Source organism: Rhineura floridana, chromosome 4 (genome assembly GCF_030035675.1).
Source record: "Rhineura floridana isolate rRhiFlo1 chromosome 4, rRhiFlo1.hap2, whole genome shotgun sequence".
In the NCBI taxonomy this organism is placed as follows: domain Eukaryota; kingdom Metazoa; phylum Chordata; class Lepidosauria; order Squamata; family Rhineuridae; genus Rhineura; species Rhineura floridana.
Window position 1 is genome coordinate 179,239,945 of NC_084483.1, and position 21,579 is coordinate 179,261,523.

The following is a 21,579-nucleotide window of genomic DNA, read 5'->3' on the forward strand; positions in this document are numbered from 1 at the left end:
TACATGCACCAGGATTGCTTTCTGCCCAGTGTTATCATGGTGTGCTGAAAGGTGCAGTGCAAATGAGTAACAATTCCAGCAGTGGTAGCAAGGAGCAAGCATGAAATGCATTCAGATGGCATTCTGGTACTTTGTTGTGATTTCAAAAAAGAAATGTTCCCGTGGTTTAAAAACCTGCAAAAAAACCAGGAAATCTCTTAAATCATACTTTCCGTTCCTGTAGTCAAAAATGCATTCCAAACCCTGGCTATAAACATAAGGCAAAAGACTAAGTGGTCACAGAGGGCTATATTTAGCTTTTGATGACACAGCATTCCGAAACTGGCAATATTCTGAACTTTCTTTGAACACAGGCTTCCAAGGATGCAGAATGTATATAGTTTTAATGAGGGCAAGTTTTAAATTCTCTGTTCCCTAGCACTGAAGTAGGGTTACCTTACTTTGCTGATAATGAAATAGACCTCTTATCCTGCGGCTCTGAGCTGAGGGCTAGCAGTCGGAGCATAAGATGCAGAGGACATTAATGAAGTGTCAGTCCAGGCAGGAGATGGTGGAGAGGAAGAACCAAATGTCTCTAGTATGGTAGCGATGCTCCAGTTTTGGAAAACCCTCCCTCTGGAGGCATGGATGGTCCTGTGTTTATCGAGGGTTCAATGTTAGATGGAAATTGTTATTTCTTTTCTCGCTTTTGGTGGCTGTGGTTGGACTGTTTTTGAGTCTTGAGTCTGTTGCGTCTCATTTTGTGGTTTTAATATTGATGTTGCTGATATTTTACTGTTAGCTGAGTTCTGTGATTTGTAATGCTATTTATTTATTTATTTATTTATTTATTGTAAACTGTTTTGAGGTCAGAAATGGTGTATAAGCACATTAAATAAATAATGAATAGAAACATTTATGAGGAAAATTTGTCCATATTGTCACAGCTGTGCATACTAAGGAGATACACCTTTCTCTAGGCATTTATATAACTAATAGCTAAATGCACATCTTTAATAGCCAATGATGGGTAGAAGATGCTTCCTTGAATGTGCTGTGACAGCCCATGGTGTCTGATAGCTACCAGATATAGGACACAGCCCAGTGTTGGGGTGAAGATTAGAGGGAAACACTTTTGAATGTAGTCAGTGATACATGTGTCCCTGTGTGTGTGTGTGTGTGTGTGTGTGTGTGTGTGTGTGTGTGTGTGTGTGTGAAGGAAGAATTGTGTGTTCATACAAAATATAATTCTCCTTCCTTCATTTTCAAAATACATGTTGGAGGAATAAAGCAACAAGCGTAAGATTTGGTCTTGTTCTAGGAATCCTTGTACTCGTCCATCTTCATCTGTAGCAAAGCACATGGATGGATTTTACGTATTGGTGCTGAATTTTGAAATTCTGAAATTTTTATAATTTGGAGTAAAATAACTATGGGGAAATTTGTAATATATAAATATGAAAATATGCTTTCCAGACTGTAAGGAATTAAAGTTAATATTTCAGGCAATATTTGATGGCACACACCACTAGCCTGCACTGTCATAGGTTGCTTGTTGTAGCTTGCACAGGGTAAGTCCCTTGCCCTTGTAGCATTAATAGGCTGCATCTTTTTTGTTCTTCTGGCAAATATTGGAGAATGTCTATTTCCTGCCTGCTTTAAGAGGAAAGTCTCCTATCATTCATCATATGGCCCCATGAATTCCTGCATCATGTGCTGCCAGACCTTGGGCTGACATAGTGATACCTTTAACCTTGGTTCAAATGCTCATCAGTCTACACATGATCTCTTACAAAAATATGTAAAGTTTGGCAGGCCCTGGGGAATCATATGGAGATGCTGATTGTACAAACTGGTACCTCTGCATGGACCCTGTTGTGATTTTTGTGCTTGTTTTGGCTCAAAAGCAAAAAGAGTTCTATCTTTCCATGTTATCACTACTGGGTTGCAAGCCTGTGGATCTCTGTAAATTTATGCAGCAATTAAATGGCTGAAAACTGCAGGAGGGGAGGGGGCTGTTGTACTCAGGTCCTGATACAGGCTTCCCATAGACATCTGGTTGTCCACTTTGGGAACAGGATGCTGGACTAGATGGACCACTGGCCTGATCCAGCAGGGTCTCCTTATGTTCTTAATTGAGAAGGAGGACTCTATGTCTGTCTCGACATATAGAACCTTCTGATCATGGAGGGAGTTCCATGCCAGCATCACATGTTCCTGGTGTCAGCTGATAAAGAAATGAGTAAAAAGCATCATAAACCAAGCCTTAGTTTATATGCCCAAATAAGGGAACAAAAGATGCCTCTTCAAATTCACTCTTCAAAAACATAAGATTTATGGTTAGTTAGAAGCTTCCCTCATAGGGCAAAGAACCCTAAAGTAAAGAACAGGTAATTTGAGCATTGTTGCCTTTTAGTGGATTAGGCACTGGCTTTTCAAAGCCATTAGTTAAAGAGTAAATATGTTTTGAAAGTTACACAAATTCAATGGGTGAACATTTTGTTTCAGAAAGTACATAAATCCTTGGGGTCCTCTAGACTAACTAGCCTGAAGTGCCTAAAAAAACAACTATTTCCTGCTCTCCTTAACTCTCATAGTTCTTTCTGAAGTCTAGTGTCTGCCATCCCAACACTTAAGAAGAGACAGGCTGAGGCAAGAGGCTCTCTTCATCGCAGGAAATGGAGGGTGTGGCTTTTCTAACTTGTGGCCATTAAGAAAGCTCTGAAGTGTTCACAGAAGACTAAGTTTTATTTCAATTCCATCCCTCCTTCATGTATCAAGAGCCCTCTTGGAAAATGCAGGTTTTTAAAAAAAATGTATGGATATGGATTAATTCTCATTATTTTTTTTAACAAAATATCATGTGACTATTTCCCCCTCTGTTATGATATGAATAAATCATTTGCCCCGTGTGGATAATGTTGATATATATTTAAGTCACTAGGTGGTACTGGGCTTAACTGTATCTGGGTGAGGTAAGAAGTTTTCTGTGGCTGTTGTATTCTTGTTTCAGAGATATGATAAAGTTCTTTTCTAGCCTTCTGGATAATGTGTCTTCTAAGCCTCCTGTGATGCTCCCTACAAGCTTTTCTCCATTTTGGTAGTGCCCAATGTGTGTTGGATGCCTTCCTAAGAAGATAGAGGAAGTTGCCAAGATAACATGCAAAATCCCTTCAAAGGCCAGATGAAGACAAAAAGACTGGCAGCAGCATCCTGAAACAGAGTGAGGCGCCGTAACATCTGAAACGGCGTCCCATATGAGGCTCTTGTCTGTTTCAAGTCCCATCACCCTCACCATATTCAAGGAGAATTTACACTGTATACATAAGAACATATAAATTGCCTTGCTGGATCAGGTTGAGGTCCATCTAACCCAGGACTGTGTTTCTAAGAGAGGCTAACCAGATGTTTCTGGGAAGCTCTCAAGCAAGGCATGAAGGCGATGGGCTCACTGTGGTCACAGTCCCCAAGGTCACTATGAACACATGCCATACTTGGGTAATTGCCAAGGGCTCTGCACCCTGGCAAGAGTGCATTGCTGATGCCTGCTCTGCCCTTCCAAAACTCTGGCCCAGCACCCCAAGCAGTGCAATGCAGCTTCATCTAGTCCAGGGGTTTCAAACAGTGGTCCACTGAATTCCAGTGGTCTGCGAGCTTCATTCAGGTGGTTCATGACATCCCTGTATTAAATATTCACCTTGATTTTTAATTGTATTTGCATTGCTTCTTTTATTTCTTATATAGTAATTTATTGTATTACGGTTTGAATTCTATGGAATGCAAATGGTAACACAGTAAAATACAATACAAGAAATAAAAGAAGTGATAAAAATACAATTTTAAAAATCGTACAGTCTCTAGCACAGCACATACAAATGACAGGAAAAAGTCAGTGTGGTCCACCAAGACCATCGGCAATTTTCAGGTGATCATGGGGGGGGGGAGTTTGGGAGCCACTGATCTAGCCAATATTTTAATTTCTCACACTGCCCTGACATTCCTTCAGAGCATTGTGGGAAATTAAAATGGCCACTAGACCCAGCCACTTTGTGCTGTTTGGAGTGCTACTGCTGTTTTTATCAGTGTCATCTATGTAAGCCTGCCAGGAACTACTGACTAGAGGAGGGACTTTCCCAGAAGATAGGGATGGAAGAATCGGTCAGTTTCGGTTTCTCTTAGATTCTCATGTACCCAGTCTTAAGTTCAGTTTTCCACATCAGTGTGTATTTTTTTAAAAAAAGCTCTCATGAAAATTCACCAGAATTTTAGTGCATATTTGTCCTTATGTACACATTTTTCTATGCAACTTTGCCTAATATACACATTTTTACCAGTGTCCCCTAGTATAATGCATTTTATATGTTATCTTCACTAATGCATGCATTTTTATGCACACTTTACCTTGTATAGCATTCTTGTTACTTGGCTAGAGAACTGCACTGCAAAATTTGGAGAAGTGCAGATGTGAAAGGATGGCTGTATTTCAGTTCGCGTATTGTTTTGGGAAATAAGAATTAAGTAAGTTTCCATTTAAATGTGAACTAAACTGAATTTCTCCCCAATGCCTACCAAAGGGTACTTTCTCCAAACCCCCCTCAGATGCATAACTGGCACTGTTTTGTCTCCACTGTCAAGCACTCCAACGTATACAGCCTTTCTACATGGAGATTTCGTTGAACTCTCATGGACAATAGTCTTTTGGACTTTTCCTCATTGACTACTGTCTGAACCTCTTTAGAAAGAAGCTAGTAACCATCACCAGATCTTCAGTTAATGGATTCCATAAGTTAATTATGAGCTGCATGGAGAAAAAACACCTCACTTCACATATTTTATATACAGGGATGTAGTAGTCCAGGGTCTCAGGGTGTCTTACACCCCTTACCGTTTTGGAAGCAGGGTCCCAGAAGGGTCCCCATATTCCCAGCATCCTACAAACGAATTAGCATGAAATGGGAGTATGTTGTCATTGAGAAGAGTCTTCTAACATGCTTCCTTGTCCTTTCCTGCTGATTGGAGCCAATCAGAGTGACAGGAAGTGAGTCAACTACTGAGAAGACCCTTCTCAGTGCTTAACACTCCCCCCTTTCATGCTGATTGGCTCCTAGAGACTTCTTGCTATAGTGTGGGAAGGCATTAACAAGGATCTCATTCTCAACCCAGCAGCAAAAAAGAGTGTGTGTGGCTGTGACTATCATGAAGGGACCCTGCACTTCTAAATTTGCCACTACACTACTGTTGACATATGAACACAAATCTCTGCACAGAGGAGAGGGTTAAGTTATGATGAGCATTGGTGAAGTTGGAATTTAAGTTCTACAAATCATCATTTAATCTACCTGGGGGGGGGGAATCTCTTACCACAAGCCAGAATGTTGCACATTGTGTTATAAAGACAATAAACGGTCCCTCTCTCCTATGTTTTTTCCTCTGTGAGCTTAGTAAGGCTTCAACACAACATCAAAGCACCTAGTATTATGATTGAACTTTTGTCTCTACCAAGAGCTGAAGAGCTATGGATTCCACAGTGTGCATGTTTTCTTTCAAAACAGCCTTGACTCTTGCCCTTTCAGGGTTTGCATGTGTGAATGAGTGGATGTTTATTATTGCCAGCCTCACTGAACACACCAAAGTTAAACCCTTGGCCTTTATGAGAGGCACAGAGAGGGCAAGCACTTGATATAAACACCCTGGTAACAGGACCATATCACAGTGTTCTTAGTGAGGGCTATAATTCCTTTCAAGTGGATGTGTTTTTCCCCTCCCTTATTCATGTCTTATAAAATGCAGAGGCCATAAATGGGCTTGAAAGGTAAAGGATGGATTAAGAAAAGGGGAGGAGCCATCAGTGCCATCTGGAGCTCAGAAGCTTGCTGCATTCAGAAGAGCCCAAGTTCAATTCATGGCACATCGAGTTGGGATGACAGGCTGGGATGCCCTGTAGAGCTTCTGACAATTAGAGAAGATAGTAGATTATGGATCAATGGTCTACCTCTAACCCCCCCTGCATTATCTGTGCCTTCTCCCCTGTTCCTTTAATGCAGGGCTGGGGAACCTGTGGCCCTCCAGACGCAGTTGGACTCTTACTCCCATTAGCCCCAGCCAATGTAGCCAATAACCAAGAATGATGGGAGTCTTATTTTTATTTATTTGCTATCACATTTACATCCCACATTTCCTTCAAGGAGCTCAAGGCAGTGTGCATGATCCTCCCCCTCCCTATTTTATCCTAACAACAGCCCTGGGAAGTAGATTAGGCTGGGAGTGGCCCAAGGTCATCCAGCAAGCTTCATGTCTGAGTGGGGATTTGAACTCTCATCTCCCACATCCTAGCCTAACACTCTAACCATTACACTACATTGGCACTACACTGAGTTGTAGTTCAGCAACACTGGAGGGCGAAAAGTTCCCCACACCAGCCCTACAGGATCAAAAGCCCAGTTTGATTCCACCAAGGGCACCAGTTTGATTCCACCCAGTATCCTGGGAAATTAAAATATTCTCCTGCTTATTATGCATTCACAGCAATGGTTTGTTGCTATATTATTATTATTATTATTATTATTATTATTATTATTATTATCAAATATAATTCCCATTCTTAAGTGAGGGTGTTTGCCTTCAAGCCCCCTCCCCTATCAAATGTGACTCATGAGATGGTCTCTTCCGAACGGAGGGGGTCATGGGCAGGGTAGGTGGGCCAATTGGCAAATGGGGAGGAAGAGGGAACTTGTGTTATAAGCTTACTCTGGCTCCTCCTCCTCCTCCTCCTCCTCCCTTTGCAGCACCCTCCCTCCCTTCCTACATTCAGTGTAGACTTTGCTAGTCACCTGTGAAGGGGATGAATAGGAATTTTTTAGTCAGATTCCTTGTTTGGATCCTTCCCTTTTGCCTATTTCAGACTGTTGGGATCAGTTCAGTTGGCTTCGGGACTGGCATGGTTGGTAGCCTGGCATGGGCATGGAGTTTAAACAGATGAGGAGGGTGGGGAGAAAAGTAGTAGGTATACTGAGTCATTATTGGGTTAAGGACACCCTTTATAAATCTGCTGATGCTTTATACCTGGGGGAGCCTGGGGGCCCCTTTGACCTGGCATGCGCAGTTTGGGCAAATGCAGGTGCAGTGGGGCCTGGCTGTGCATGTTGAGTTCATACCCAAGGTTTGCCTAGCAAAAAGGGAGGATGTTTTTCCCCATTTTTTGCTGGGGAGCCACAGCCCATGGCTGTAGCACATGCTCAGAGGTCTGGATGGATGCTTCCCTAGCAGAATTAGTTAAGTTCTTCATCTGCCCACGTCTTCTGGACGCAGTTTCCATTGGTGGATTGGTTTGCAGATCCTCCAAGTTGGTTATATTTTAATCAACATAAACTTAATCCAATATAATGTCTCACAAGTCTTTGTGGGTATGGGGGCAAAGTCAGATTGTAAACTGTGGGGACCAAAGGCCATGAAATACAAGAGGCACTATTGATCTGTGACATTTGTATGCAAAGCCCAGATGTTTGCAAGAGAGGAAAAAAGTGACCCATACACCACAGCATTCACAGATGATACTGTCTTCCTAGTTCTGCTCTGCTAATTTAACAGATAGTTCTAGTTCAGTCCAAATCGCATGGAATAAGCAAATCTGCTGATAAATTCAAGTATGGCAATTTTGCTGTGGAGCCTTCCTTTGCAGTCTTTTCCTTGGGAGTATGGTAATTTTGAGGTCAGCAGCAGGGAGATTAAAATGTCCTCTCACTGGATTCTGACAATTGGCAATTTTTGAAGTCAGATTTGTGCCTATTTATTCTCATGTGTAGAAACCTGTTTGCCATACATTAAAGCACTTTGTTCTTTGTTTCACAAGCTAGAAATAGATAGAAAGGGAGCCTTTACTTTGTATCATAAACATTTGGGAAGAATGAGCCTGCAGGACTTCCAATTATATATGACTTCATCATATGGATTTAGAAGGGAATTGAACTTCACTTCTTTGTTTTAAAATAAAAATAAACACACACGGTGATCTCTGACTGCCTTGTAAAAATGAATTGCTTGATTAACTCCATCATCCTGCCATTCCCAACTTAGCTATTTGGGTTTTCTGAAAGCTCCTCTTTCTCTGTTCTTTCCTTTGTTTATAAAAGGCAAAGATATATATGGCATCGTCTAGAGACACAAGCATAAGTAGAGGCAGTTGTTGTATCACTTTTCCTACACATTTTTCAGTTTTCCCAAAAAGCATCTTTCAATGCTGAACATAAGTTGGGCATTGGAGTATACATTTGCTTGTGGACGGGAGCCAACTCATCTCACCTTTTAAAATCTGCCCTTTGGGTTTCTCTGCTCTAAGGAGATACTGCCATGACACTTTCAACATTTTGTCTGCAACAGTAAGAGCTGAAAAAGGATGTAAAATGAGGGTGTTGCCACTGTTGTTACTGCTGCTGTTATTAATTCACCTCAGTTAAACTTGACTTCTGCTTACATATCCTTATCTGGATGGCAGGCCCTGTGTGCCACAACATGTATTGCAGCCTTTCCCTACCGTTGGGCCCTCAGATGTTGTTGGACTACAATTCCCATCATGCCTGGCCAGGAGCCATGCTAGCTGAGGCTGTTGGGAATTGTAGTTCAAGAACATCTGGGGATCCAAAGGTTGGGAAAGGCTGATATAGTGCACCATTAGGTGTGAGTAGGGGTGGAGGGAAAATTCTGTTCAGTTCACATTTAAAGCCAAATCTATCAAAGTTGCACGTTCCAAAACAATATGAAAACTGAAACAGTCATCCTTCAAAATTTACATTTATCTGAATTTTGCAATGCAGTTCTCCAACCAATGTTCAGAAAAATGCATATATTAGGAGAAAGTGTGCATAAAAATGAATATATATGAGTGCAAATAACATATATAGGAGAATTTGCTTGCAAAAATGTGTACATTAGTCGAAGCTACACAAAATGTGTTTATTAGAGAAATTCATATTAAAATGCTGCAGAATATTTATGAAGATTTTTTTTAAATGCACCATTTCATTTCTCTGTCTTTTTCTATGGATGCACCTCAAGAAAGCATTTTTGTTGCTTTTAGCATCCCTTGCTAACTTCAGCTCATTCTCAGCTTTAGTCTTCCTGAGGTCTTCCCTGCAGTTCTCTGCTACTTATCATGTCATGGACAGTGATGTTGTCAGGTGGGAACATCATTATGTCATACGTTTGCTGCCGCTGCTCCAGGCTCCATTGAGAGGAAGAGTGGCACCAATCTGATTCTCAGACAGTGGGTACTGGTAATGGTAGAGATGTAAACAGAAAGGAGAATGAAAAACTTGTGATAAATGTTTAGGAGAGGAGGATATTCCAATCTTACCACTGGAAAAACTGGAAATTTAGGGAACATTAAACAAAAATATTATCTTATGAAACATGTTCTTGTTCAGGATGTTGAATATTTTTTTTCCAAGCAAAATGTTTCCATCTAGAAGTAGTAATATAGCCATTGATAGCTTTATCCTCCATGAATTTTGACTATTTTTTTGAAGCCACCCAGGTCGGTGGCCATTACTGCAACCTGGGGTTCAGATCCCATAGCTGAACTATGCACTGTATGAAGATGTTCTTCCTTTTATCTGTCCTGAATCTTCCAATGTTCAGCTTCTTTGGGTGGCCCTGAGTTCTACTCTTATGAGAGAGGGCTTAAAACAGCTTATGTTATGTTATGGTTTATTTCTAGGCTGCCTTTTGGCCAAAAAGGCCCCCAAGGCGGCTTACGCACAAATAGAAAAACACAAATACAAATAAAAACAATACAATTTACAAAAATTCATGCCAACAAAATCCTAGCATTTCTAAAAAGCAACAACAGCTAAAACCCAAAAGCATTCATCTTCCTGGTAAAGGACAGTTGCCAGAAAAATGTCACTAAGTGCAGGGGTGAGGGGGCAAGGCAGGTGGAAAAACTTGCCCCTTGATGGTCCCAGCACAGTCTCACCCCCTGCAGCACTCCATCTGTCCTATAAATTGTCCAGGTTGGGAGGCTGTCTGGGAACTAGACGAAAGCCACTTGGAACTATTTGGAGGAAGTGCAGACTATTAAATGGATTGAATGAATGCAACCTTAAAAGTGGGTTGAAATCTTAGTTGAATAAATTTGGGCTGAACTTGGACACATGGTGAACTTGTTGAATGGAAATGCCACCAAGACAATAAAGTGCTTTGGGAATGCATCATATGCTCAAAATACACACCAGGGTCAAGTCTTTCTGAGATGATGATGATGATGACGATGGTGATGATGATGGAGCAAAATAAAAACCCTGACGGATCACGCCAAAGATTCATCTACTGTACCATCATGTTGCAACACTGGTGTTGTGAGCAAGTACTGATAGGCTCCGGCAAGGCTTGTACTATGGGAGAGCAGAGCTCTGATGTTGCTTCAGCAAGCATCAGACTGAGACGGAGCCCTATATAGTGACAGCAGCTGCATCCCTACTGCTTGGCCAGCTCTCACTGAGAGGTGCCTTTTCTGTTAAAGGGTCTCAGCCTGCTGCATTAGTCTCCTACTCCAACAGAGCAGGGAAGTCTCTGGTCTCACTGGGGACTCCATGATGGAATCTTCCGAGGCAACATCCTCAAGTATTTGGCTCATCTAGTGGAGATGCCTCTGGGGTTGGTCCTGTGTGCCTTCTGTGTCCCTTCTGTCCTCAGCCTTATCCCCTGATTCTAAGACAGTGGGTACTGGTAGGCCTAGTAGAATGAAAAACTTGTGATAAACATTTAAAATATCAGGTGGTGGGGACAAAGAGTGAGGGAGGCAACTTTAATGCCCTGAAACATCTGGCCAGCCAATTGTCATGACTCTGGAGTTGAGTCATGACAATTGGCTGGCCAGATGTTTCAGGGCATTAAAGTTGCCTCCCCCACTCTTTGTCCCCACCACCTGATATTTGGTGGTATACCGTATCTATACAGAACTGGAATGGGCCTCTCTAGTGCTTAGAGAAGACCAACAATGCCATTGCCTAAATTTGTCTTTCTTTTGGCTTTTCTATAGAGAAATGTAATTGTCCAACTGGATTTGTTTCAGCAGCGGATTAACCAAAGTGTGAGCTGACTTTCACGGCAAGGGCTGTGGCACTTTCCATGGCCTCGCCTGCAATGGATCTTTATACTTCTGACATCTTTTTGGCAAAGAAATAAGCTGAAGTATAGAAATATCAAATATCTATGTAGCTTGATCCCAGCATCTCTTTTGCATTCTGTAACCTTTTTAAAGAGTAATCAGGGACCTGATCATAAAATGAGCTAGAAGCTGAAAAAGAAAAGGAGGTCTTCTTAGGCAACTCTGTCCCCCCCAATCCTTAATATGGAGGCATATTAAGCCTTTTCATGTTACTGACATTCACCAGGGCATGTGTTTTGCATGTGGTGCTTGCATGAATGGAGATTGTGCATACAAACACCTACATCTTCTGGTGTGCTAAGTTCACATATGATGCCTCCATTTCACAGGCCTCTCTTATAGATGTCAATAGCTGGAGATATTTGTACTGGAGGGGATCTTTCTTCAGATGCAGAAGGCCTAAAAACAAAAACCAGCCATCAATGGCATTGAGGGAAGGATGCCACCAAGGAAAGATCAACCAGTGGCATTGAGAGAAGGGTGGTACAAGAATTTTCTCATGAAACATGGATGAGCTCAAGTAGTTAAATGCTGATGTGTACTTGAGGCACAGGGTGAGATCCAACTAGGGAAGGAAAGATGTGTCGATTTCAGTTCTCTGAGTTGCTCATTTTATCTCCTGACATAAACAGTTTTGTCTGCAGTTTTGACATATACACATTTTTGTAATCAATTTCTCCTAACATAATGCATTATCTTATTGTTACAAATATATTCATTGTTATTTACACTTTCCCCTAATATTTGCATGTTTGTAATTGTTTTTTGGTTGGAGAACTGAATTGCAAAATTCAAATTCGTGCAAATTTAGAAAGATGGCTGTGCTTCGGTTCTCATATTGTTTTGGAAAGCTGGAATTTCGAAAGTGTTGGACTTAGATAGATTTGGCTCTAAGTGTGAACTGAATTGTATTTCTCCCCCATCCCTAGATCTAAATAACTAAAATCAATGGATTTAGCTCCATTGCTTTCAGTGGATCTGCTCTGACTTAGTTGGATCTCACCCACAATTAAGTATAGGCCAGAACAGAAAGGTGTGGAGATGCTTGTTTTATGCACCATTGGACTCCATGAATGAAAAAATGCAAAATAACCTACCTGGTTATGAGGTTCCTTTCGTGAGTTTCCTACTTGGGAAACAGTCCCTTATAATTTCATGAGTGAACTGGAAAATGGCAAATAAATAAATAAGTAAAATTACAAATGACCTTACAAGAGCAGCAGAATGACGTTCCTGCATTCTTGCGGGGGCGTGTTTGCCGACACCCTATTTATGGGAAGACTCAAGAAGGTTCGAGAAAGTTTGTAATTGGTCAGGTGGGGCATATTGACCATTTAGGAGAGGGATTGAGCAGCTATATATAGCCTGCTCCTCCCTAAAAACGTGCCTTTTTTGCCTTGCGGCACGCTGTATAACAGCTCCATCACTGTTGGGCTGCACCTTTCCTACATCCTCCAGCACATTGTGACTAACCTCCAGCTTTGAGTCATCGTTGGTGTTGTATTGTCTCCAAGTGGGAGTGTGTGTGTGTGTGGGCCCCCCCCTCATTCTTCCCCACGGCTTGCCTGGGGGGCAGGGGTTGGGCCAGCCTTCCTCTCTGTGAGCCGGCCCTAACAAGAAATGCCAACTTGTGCCTCCTCTTGCAGGCTTGCATTGCAGCGCTGAGCAGCAGCTGCTCTCTCAAGATTGGCTGCTTCACTGGCCGTTCCCGCGTGTCAGCTGGGCAGCGGGCGTCGGGCTGGTTTAAATTTTGCTTGCCTGTCCCTCTGCCTGCCAGCGTTGCCTTCTATTGGGTGGAATTCCTCCTTCATGCGTGCCAGAAGAGCGGCGCGTGCCGAGCGGTTCCTCCTCGGCTCGCTGGCCGCCGCTAAAGTCGCGGCGCTGAGCCTGCCTTCATTGTTTACTTGCCGCCCTGCTGTCTGTTCTATCCCCGCCCTCAGAGCCCAGCCAGGTGGATTGGGAGCCGAGTAGAGGCCGGTAAAACTCTTCCCACACATCAGCTGGGAGGCGGGTGCCTGGCGGCTTTTATCAGCTCGCCTGCTGCAGCTGGGGCCTGAGCGCTGGGCCTGCATCCGGCTTTTGTTTGAATTTCCCGCCCTGCTGCACATTATCTCCTCCACATTCAGGGCCCAGCCGGGTGGTTTGGGAGTGGAGTTGAGGCCGGGAGCGAGTTGTTCCCTGCTGTTTCCCATTGATTTTTAAGTAAAGCCATATAAAAATAATAAGAAAAATTGTATATGTACATAATTTGATTACGTCATGCAGATTTGGCGTGCATATCGCATTTAGTCGCCAGAGCGGTACAATATAGGGGGTTAAGTAGTGCTGGTCCTTGGGCACCTTGTTTGTTTGTTTGTTTGCTTTTGCAGTGCGCCTGCAGCCCTATGCTCATATTTCTCTATTACCCCCCCTTCCTTTTTTCTCCCAGTCAGTTATTTATGTGCAGCTTCATTCATTAGGGCTTTGTGGTATTCCATTGTGGGGTACAATTAATTGATTTCTCCCCTGGGCATATTTTGCCAATATAAATAAATATATGAATATATAAATAAATAATTGATTGGTTGATTGATTTAATTGATCAATTAATTAATTAAGTGCCATTCATACGGTTTGGGTTTCATTTCAATTAGCTTGAACTCAATACAGTTACATTTGGTTGTTCTGCGATCACTTCATTGTTGTTCCTTGGTGAGTTCAAGGTTTGACTTATAATGCTGTTTTAGATTATTTAGCTTCTTAATTCTGCTCCATGTATCATACAAAATAATAAATAACTTAAAATAAAATAACAATACAATGATATGCCTATGCAATATCATCTTTGGAGGGCATAAGAGATATTTTAATCTGGGTAAATAAAAATCCTGCCTCTTAGAATTCCTATGAGGCTTTAAATTATGTTAATATAGTGAGATTCAGTGAAAGGTAATGTATGCCATGTAAGTTTAAAGGAAATGCTCTTAGCCAGTTAAAATTCATCGTTGTGGCTGTCATTATGAGCCAAGATGTTTAAGCTAATGATTAAATTGAAAAGATTATAAGTTCGCTGAATCCGAAGTATGGCTTTTTGTAGGATTAAGTTTAACTGTAATTTTCTTTAAGGATCTCTAGTGGCTGATTAGCTGATAAAAATTAGTTATTTATTCAGCAGGAGTATGGCAGGAATGTTTTGACATGTTTGGTTGCCTAAGGCATTCTATTGCCTGTAGTTTCATATGTTTTGTTCTCATCACTGAAATATCTAAATGAAATATGTTCATTTTAAAATGACAGTTTACTGGTCCTTGCTTCAAGTGCTGCTCTAGCATTTGGTAAATCTATAATATGAAGCTTTTGCAGGGCTTGTTTAAGTCGAGTTAACTTTTTCCAAAAATGTCAATTCTATATTATATGTTTAACAATATATAGGCACCCTTTAAGTCATGACCATTTCACGGCAGTCTTGTACATAAGAAGTGATTGCTACCTGTCATATTCATATTCAGTTGTACTTCAGGCTGGCAGTTGTTGTTGTTGTTGTTGTTGTTTTCTCATCTAAAGGCGAACCTTCGGTGGAAAGCCTGCATAGGTTGTGTGGGCATTCGCTTCATGACCAGGCCGACACGTCTCTGGGATTGTACAGGTGCTGTTGGCCAGATGTGAGAGTAATTGAACACTGGCCCATTTGTCATATTCAATTAACTTTTTTAGAGCCAAAGCTATCTGGCAACCGGTGACTGGTTTAAACCATTGTGCACAAGCACTCTCTCGGACAGTAATGCCTTTTTTGATGATATTTCAAGTTCACATTTAGAGGATTTTGTATTGCCATCCTAAAAAGGTGGATCCTATGCATCATGTCTTTGGTCCTATGCTTAGACTCCTTTTATTGTAGGAGTTGCTTGGTCACTTGTATTTACCTCCTGGGTCATTTCTTCTGACAGGAGTTGCTTGGTCACTTGTACTTACCTTTTAGGTCATTTTCCTCTGACAGAGCATTAATTCAGTGCCTTGGTGAGAACATGGAAGTGGTGTGCTCACGTTTTCTATTTCAGTGGTGTCTCAGATCGAAGGTGTGTGGATATCCCCTGTGGCTTACTTTTTTGAAGGACCTCAGTGGGAGTTCTTTGTTTGGGAGAAGAGGACTTGTCCTGGAGGATGAACTGCAGGTAAGCTTTGATGCAGTTGGTGGCTGGAATTTTGGTGTTAATTTCAGGTCAATTGGTGTGCTGAGAAATGGCTGGCTTCCGTGAGGGGCATGGGGTTTTCCCCGGATTTTATTTTCTTGGGTTATTTTTCCAATAGTGCTTGTGGTACATGTGTGGACTTCTGCCCTTCGGAACTGCACGGTACGTTTTCGGTCCAGCCAGCTATTGGTTCTTTGGTAAATCCCCAGATCCCTAACTCTATTTGTGCCATGTGCCTTGTGCATGCATTTGCTCTGCAATGTACATTCTTATATTCTGCTCGGGACTCGGCATGTTCCGGGTTTGCAGACTGATGCGGCTGTGCCATCTTGGTATCCCCCACTTCGGGCGTGGCCGATATCAGTTTTACACTTTCATAGTTCATGTTCTCCTAAAAGGGGCAGGGTGTTATCATAAGGAATATATCCGCCCACCTTTCTGCCTGGCCTTTAATTTCCATGCCAAGCACATTCTGAAACCCACTTCATGAAATTCAAAGGTGATTGTGGCGCTCCACCCTAAGGCCGCCCGGTTCTATGTGGCCATTTACCCCTGATGTACTCATGATCCTCCTGCCTTCCATCAGCACTTTGTGTTTCCCTCTTTACGAGGGAAAGTTATTCCTGGAAGTGGCCTTAATGGTTTGTAGGGAGCCTTTTGCACTGGTAATATATGAGCCTTCAAGGCAAGTCACGTCATGTGGAGCCCTGCGCTTACATTTCTGTGATGTTTTCAGCGCATATACTCACTACGGACCAGGGGGGTAGTAGCTGGGTGTTGTAGCTGAGGTGCTACGCATGGCCCACCTGGTGTCTGGTTTTGCTCTAAAGGAGCTTTCTTTCTGTCAGGCCAGCGGGCCAGCGCTATCTTTTTATATGCAGCAGTGGCTATGCATTAACTCAATTTTAATTTTGGTATATTCCCGGGGCCATGTGGGCCTGTGGGTGTGATACCCGAGGGGAAGGGTTACGTTTCTTCCATACAGGAGCGGCTGCTGCCGCTGCCCTCATAAACCTGCTTTTTGGAAGCTTTCTGGTCATACAAGCCGGTTTTACCTGTTTATACATCTCGATGGATTCGCACTAACGCAATTCTTTTCAAAGTGGACCAGCAGCAGCCATCGCCCTCATGGGCATGCATCCAGATAGTATTCAGGCTATATGAGCCAGCGTTACCTCCTTTCCTGTGGAGCTTTTGGAATTTGAGGTGGGGGCCGCCATAGCTTCTGCCCTTGCTCTCAGCATTCAAGAGACTGTATCCGCGTACCTTTGGAATAATTCCAGTCGTTTCGAGCCCACAATGCTCTGCCTTTTGTTTGGCCAATTCCTATATCTCATTTGCTGCAGTTTATGTTATATTTAAAAGGGCAAAATAATTCTTTTTCCACCATCGCCGGCTGGCCTTTATTTCTAAGGCATGAGGATTGCAGGATCATTCTGTAGATTTTAGGGTCAGAAAGGTCCTTCAGGGTTGGTCGCGTTCCGCCCACAGGCCCGCTGACCGAAGGAGGCCAATCACGCCTGATGTCCTCCTTCAGATCCTGCCTTTATTTAGGTCTATGTGCTCATCGCTGTATGAGTCGCACCTGTTCGCCGCAGTAACTCTGATGATGTTCTATGGTGCTTTTTGCCCTAGTGAAGTATTAGTTTCCTCGAAGCGTGATGTGTCCTACCGAGCCTTCTGCTTTAGCGATTGCACATTGGGTGCTGATATAGTTAGGCTTTCCCTATGAGTCTCTAAGACTGATCAAAAGGGCCGTGGCAGTATTATTTCACTGAATGTTTGCCAGGTTCCTGAATTATGCCCAGTTGCTGCAGTGTGTCTATTTTTGTCTATCAGGCCAGCGGGCCAGCGTTATCTCTTTATACACACGGATGGTTCTGCCCTGACTCAATTTCAATTTTGGGCCGTTGTTCAGCGGGCCTTGTTGGCCAGTGGTCGCGATGCTGGAGTCTATGGGCTGCATTCCTTTCGGATTGGGGCGGCTACGGCCGCTGCCCTCGTGGGCATGAGCATTGAGGATATCCAGGCATTAGGAAGGGGGCGTTCTTCCGCTTTTAAGTCTTATATCAGGTATTGATTCTAATGTGTTGTTTCTTTTCTTTTGTCTTAGGTGTGCTGAGCCTTACAGTGCCTGCAAGGGTCGTCCTGTGTGGCCATTCAATTTTGTTTTGGTCCCATCGGAGGGCCTTCTCTTCTCTTGCCGGGACGCAGCTGCAGCTTTCTGCTGGAGCAACAGTTAGCTGGGAGGCTCAGAGGGGTATGCTGTGGGATGCGTTAATGCCTTTGGCGTGCCGTATTATGTCATCGACTAATCGGCCCCATGTCCTGGTGGTTCATTTGGGCGAAAATGACTTGGTGCAGCGGCCAGGTATGGATCTGCTGCTCAAGATCATGCGGGATTTCACTGGACTCATTCAGTCATATCCGGACCTCGTTCTAGTGTGGTCCGATATGCTGGTGAGAAGAATTTGGAGGGGTGCACAGCACCCTAACAGGATCGACAGATCCAGAAAGTGGGTGAATAGGAAGGTTCAGGAATTTGGTTTTGTCATTGGGAGGGGCTTATATCCCACACGACAGGATTCGCTTTCATTCCCCACATTTGTTTCGGGATGATGGTGTCCATCTCTCGGAGAATGGGTGTGACTTATTATTGGAGAACTATAGGTTGGGTTTGGGGGCTCTATTTTCTTTGGGTTGAGGGGCCCAAGCTTCAGCTGATCCCCTCTTGTGGCGTCGAATTCGGGCAGGTGAGGTAACTGGTGTTAAAATTGAGGAGGCTGAGGCATTTTGGTAAAGGGCACCCCCTGGTGAAACATCAAGGCGTAATGTCTGGTGTGGATCTGGGGAGTGTCCACGTGGGACCAGCTTGCGCATCATGGTGAACGCCTGTACGGCAGGGCCAGGATGCGGAGGTTGGAACCACATACCTGACTCCAATTGCAAGGATGGAGAAGTTTTCCCACATCCTTGACTGGGGAGTTGCAGTACGATGTGACTGACTTGCCTCCTGGTTTGGAGGGTCTATACCCTCACAGATAGGTTGAGCCTCACCTGCCTGAAGTATCTGAGATTCATTAATTGGCTGATTTGAATTTGATTGATTATGTGTTATATTTTAATAAATATGACATTCCTCCATATATGTGTCACGAGTCTTCTTTGGTGTGGTGGCAATATCACTACCCTTTAAATACATTTTCAGTCAATGTTCCTCTTCTAATGTTATCAGTGGGTGTTGCCAAAGGTGTTTCCACTTTGGTACATTACTGCTCTAAATTTAGGGATGTCTTCTCTCATTGATGCATGGAGAGGTATTCACCTAATCTCTGTTGACACTAGTGGGTGTCACACAGGAACTGGTAGGTACCTGACACATTTCAAAAAGAAGTGTTTCTTTTAGACTCCTTCTACTTGGATATAGGGATTTCTCAACATTTGGTCTGCATCTGGGCTGGGCTATTTCGAGGATGAATGCCCAAAGACCAAAATCATACAAATGTGGTGTTTTGAGTTTATGAAACTCCAAACATATTTTGGAAGCCAATTATACAGCCATGGGAATGTTCTACTATCTCCCTTACATCATATTTTCATTTAGTCAAATAACAGGGCAGCAGGGTTGCATGGCGACAACCACAAAACCATAGTGACAACATTGGCCCATCCCATAACATTCCCATTTATAGGGATACCATTTCCACACCTATGTTTGCAACAAATTAGCAATGTGGGTTTTCTGGTCTGGAATTGCACTCAGCCAGGATGTGGGACTGCAACTGAGCAGGACGAACCTTTTGCTGAAATGGACAGCCTCAAATGCTGTGGTTGCCAAAACACCTCCTCTTATAATTACACACAATGCTGTCAAAAGATTAGTGGGTTGAGCTGGATGACCTTTCAGGGTACCTTGTAACCTTGTGATTCTGTAACTGTAGAAAAAGAGACTGCTAAAGTGGTCAAAAATGATTGCCTAGACCTGGTCTGTTATGGCAGAACTCCTCTGTTATGGAGATTTGACTAATGGGACTCAATAGACGGCCTGCATGACAAGAAAATAGCCTGGGATTGTTCTGGAGGGCCTCGTCTTTCCCTCTCCCCTGGCTGGGGATGATATCATCAAGCTCTCTCTCTCTCTCTCTCTCTCTCTCTCTCTCTCTCTCTCTCTCTCGTGTGTGTGTGTGTGTGTGTGTGTATAAAAGCATAGACTGGCAGTTGGAAAGACACCGAGGGCAACATGAGAGAGCTTGGAAAAGTTACTTTTTTAAACTACAACTCCCATCAGCTCCAGCCAGCATGGCCACTGGATTGGGCTGGTGGGAGCTGTAGTTCCAAAAAGTAACTTTTCCAAGCTCTGCAGAGTGTCTATCCTTAACCTGTATATTTCTAAATGGCTGCAAATGTTACAGAACCGCATCAGTCTCCTGTGACCTTCTTCCAAAGGAAATCAAGTCTAGGTAAGCAGTGCACCCATGAAACTGGCACTGCTTTGGGAACACAGAAAAATACTGGAAGTCAAGGAATTAGACTTTGAATAAAAATGAAAAGCTTTCTTTCATCCATTATATATGTATGTGTGTGTGTATTGTATTTTATGTATTTTAATATTTTATGTATTTTAATTTATTTTAATGTTTTTGTGATTTTATTGTTGACAATTTTATTATGTATGTGTTTGATTTTATTTTTGTAAGCTGTCCTGAGTGTCCTATTATAGGGTAGAAGGGCGGGATAGAAATAGTTTAAATAAAATAATAAATAAATAAAAATTATTAAAAACAATGCTGAGGGACCAGGGAATGGTGGTGAGGTGTTGGAGGACAGGGCTCCGTGTTCTCCATAGGTTCCCCTATACCCCCACAAGTTAGTCTGTTGCCTTTAGATGTAGAGAAGGAAATAGCACCATCATCCGTTGAGCATGAGAAGAGCCCCACTTTATCAGACTAATGGCCCATCTAGTCCAGCATCCTATTCTCACAGTGGCCAGCCTGATTGCTTATGGGAAGCCTGTCCTGCCACCTTATTAGCATGGAGTGGTTGCCCCTGAAACAGAGATTCCCACAGTACTATATAATCCCAGCTTCTGACCTGCTTTCGAATGCATGTTGCAAGCAGAAGCAGCGTGCTGCATGGGGCAGGGCCACTGTGCTAGCTTCCCAACAGGTGGGTCGCTGTTGCTTACTGGCAGGGGTAAGGGTAAACACACTGAAGGAGCCAATCTGGCTCCTGCCAGTGCATTTGCACCACACAAACCTCCCTGATGCTCACCCATCTCCGTCTGAGGGGAAGGGCTATAGGTCATGGGTGGAGCATCTGCCTTGCTCGCAGAAGGTCCCAGGTTCAATCCCCAACATCTCCAGGTATGGCTGGGAGAGAATCCTTGCCTGAAACCCTGGAGAGCTGTTGCCAGTCTGTGTGGACATGACTGAGCTAGATGGACCAATAGCCTGACCAGAGCTTGTTACTTTTTTTGAACTACAACTCCCATCAGCCCAATCCAGTGGCCATGCTGGCTGGGGCTGATGGGAGTTGTAGTTCAAAAAAGTAACTTTTCCAAGCTCTGAGCCTGACTCAGAATAAGGCAGCTTCCTATGTTCTATGTCCTGGTAAGTATCACCTGCCGAGAAGCTAGATCTGTGGCTCCACTCCACCCAGTGAGTGGTCAAAATATGAGCTAGAAATAAGATTGTAAGAGCAGTGGCCATGCTGGCTGGGGCTGATGGGAGATGTAGTTCAAAAAAGTAACTTTTCCAAGCTCTGCTTTAAGGCTATCCAAGTTGGTGGCCAACACTGCCTGTTGTGGGATCACACTCTGTAGTTTCACTTTGTGTTGCTGTGTGAATTCATTTATTTTGTCCAGGGCTGGTGCCAGGCATGACTGTGCCCTTAGGCACCAGCCTGCCCCAGGCCTGTGGCACCCTCCCCGACCATGCAGGACCGCTCCACCTACCTCTTCTCTCTCTCTTCGAATGCCCTGCATGCTGGGTGCAGGTCACAGCCATCAACCAAGATGGTGGTGGAGGCTTCTCTAAGGGGCTGATATCCTTGTTGCCATCTTTGTTGATGGCACACATGCATGCTACACTGTGTGGGCACACATGCCTGCCATCAATTAAGATGGCAGTAGTGGCATCAGCCCCTTAGACAAGCCTCTGCTGCCCTCTTGGTTGATGGCAGCTGTGCACGCAGCACACAGGGCATTCACAGAAAGGGAGGAGAGGTAGGTGGAGTGGGCAGGTGCCGCAGGCCCACACAGTTGGGGGG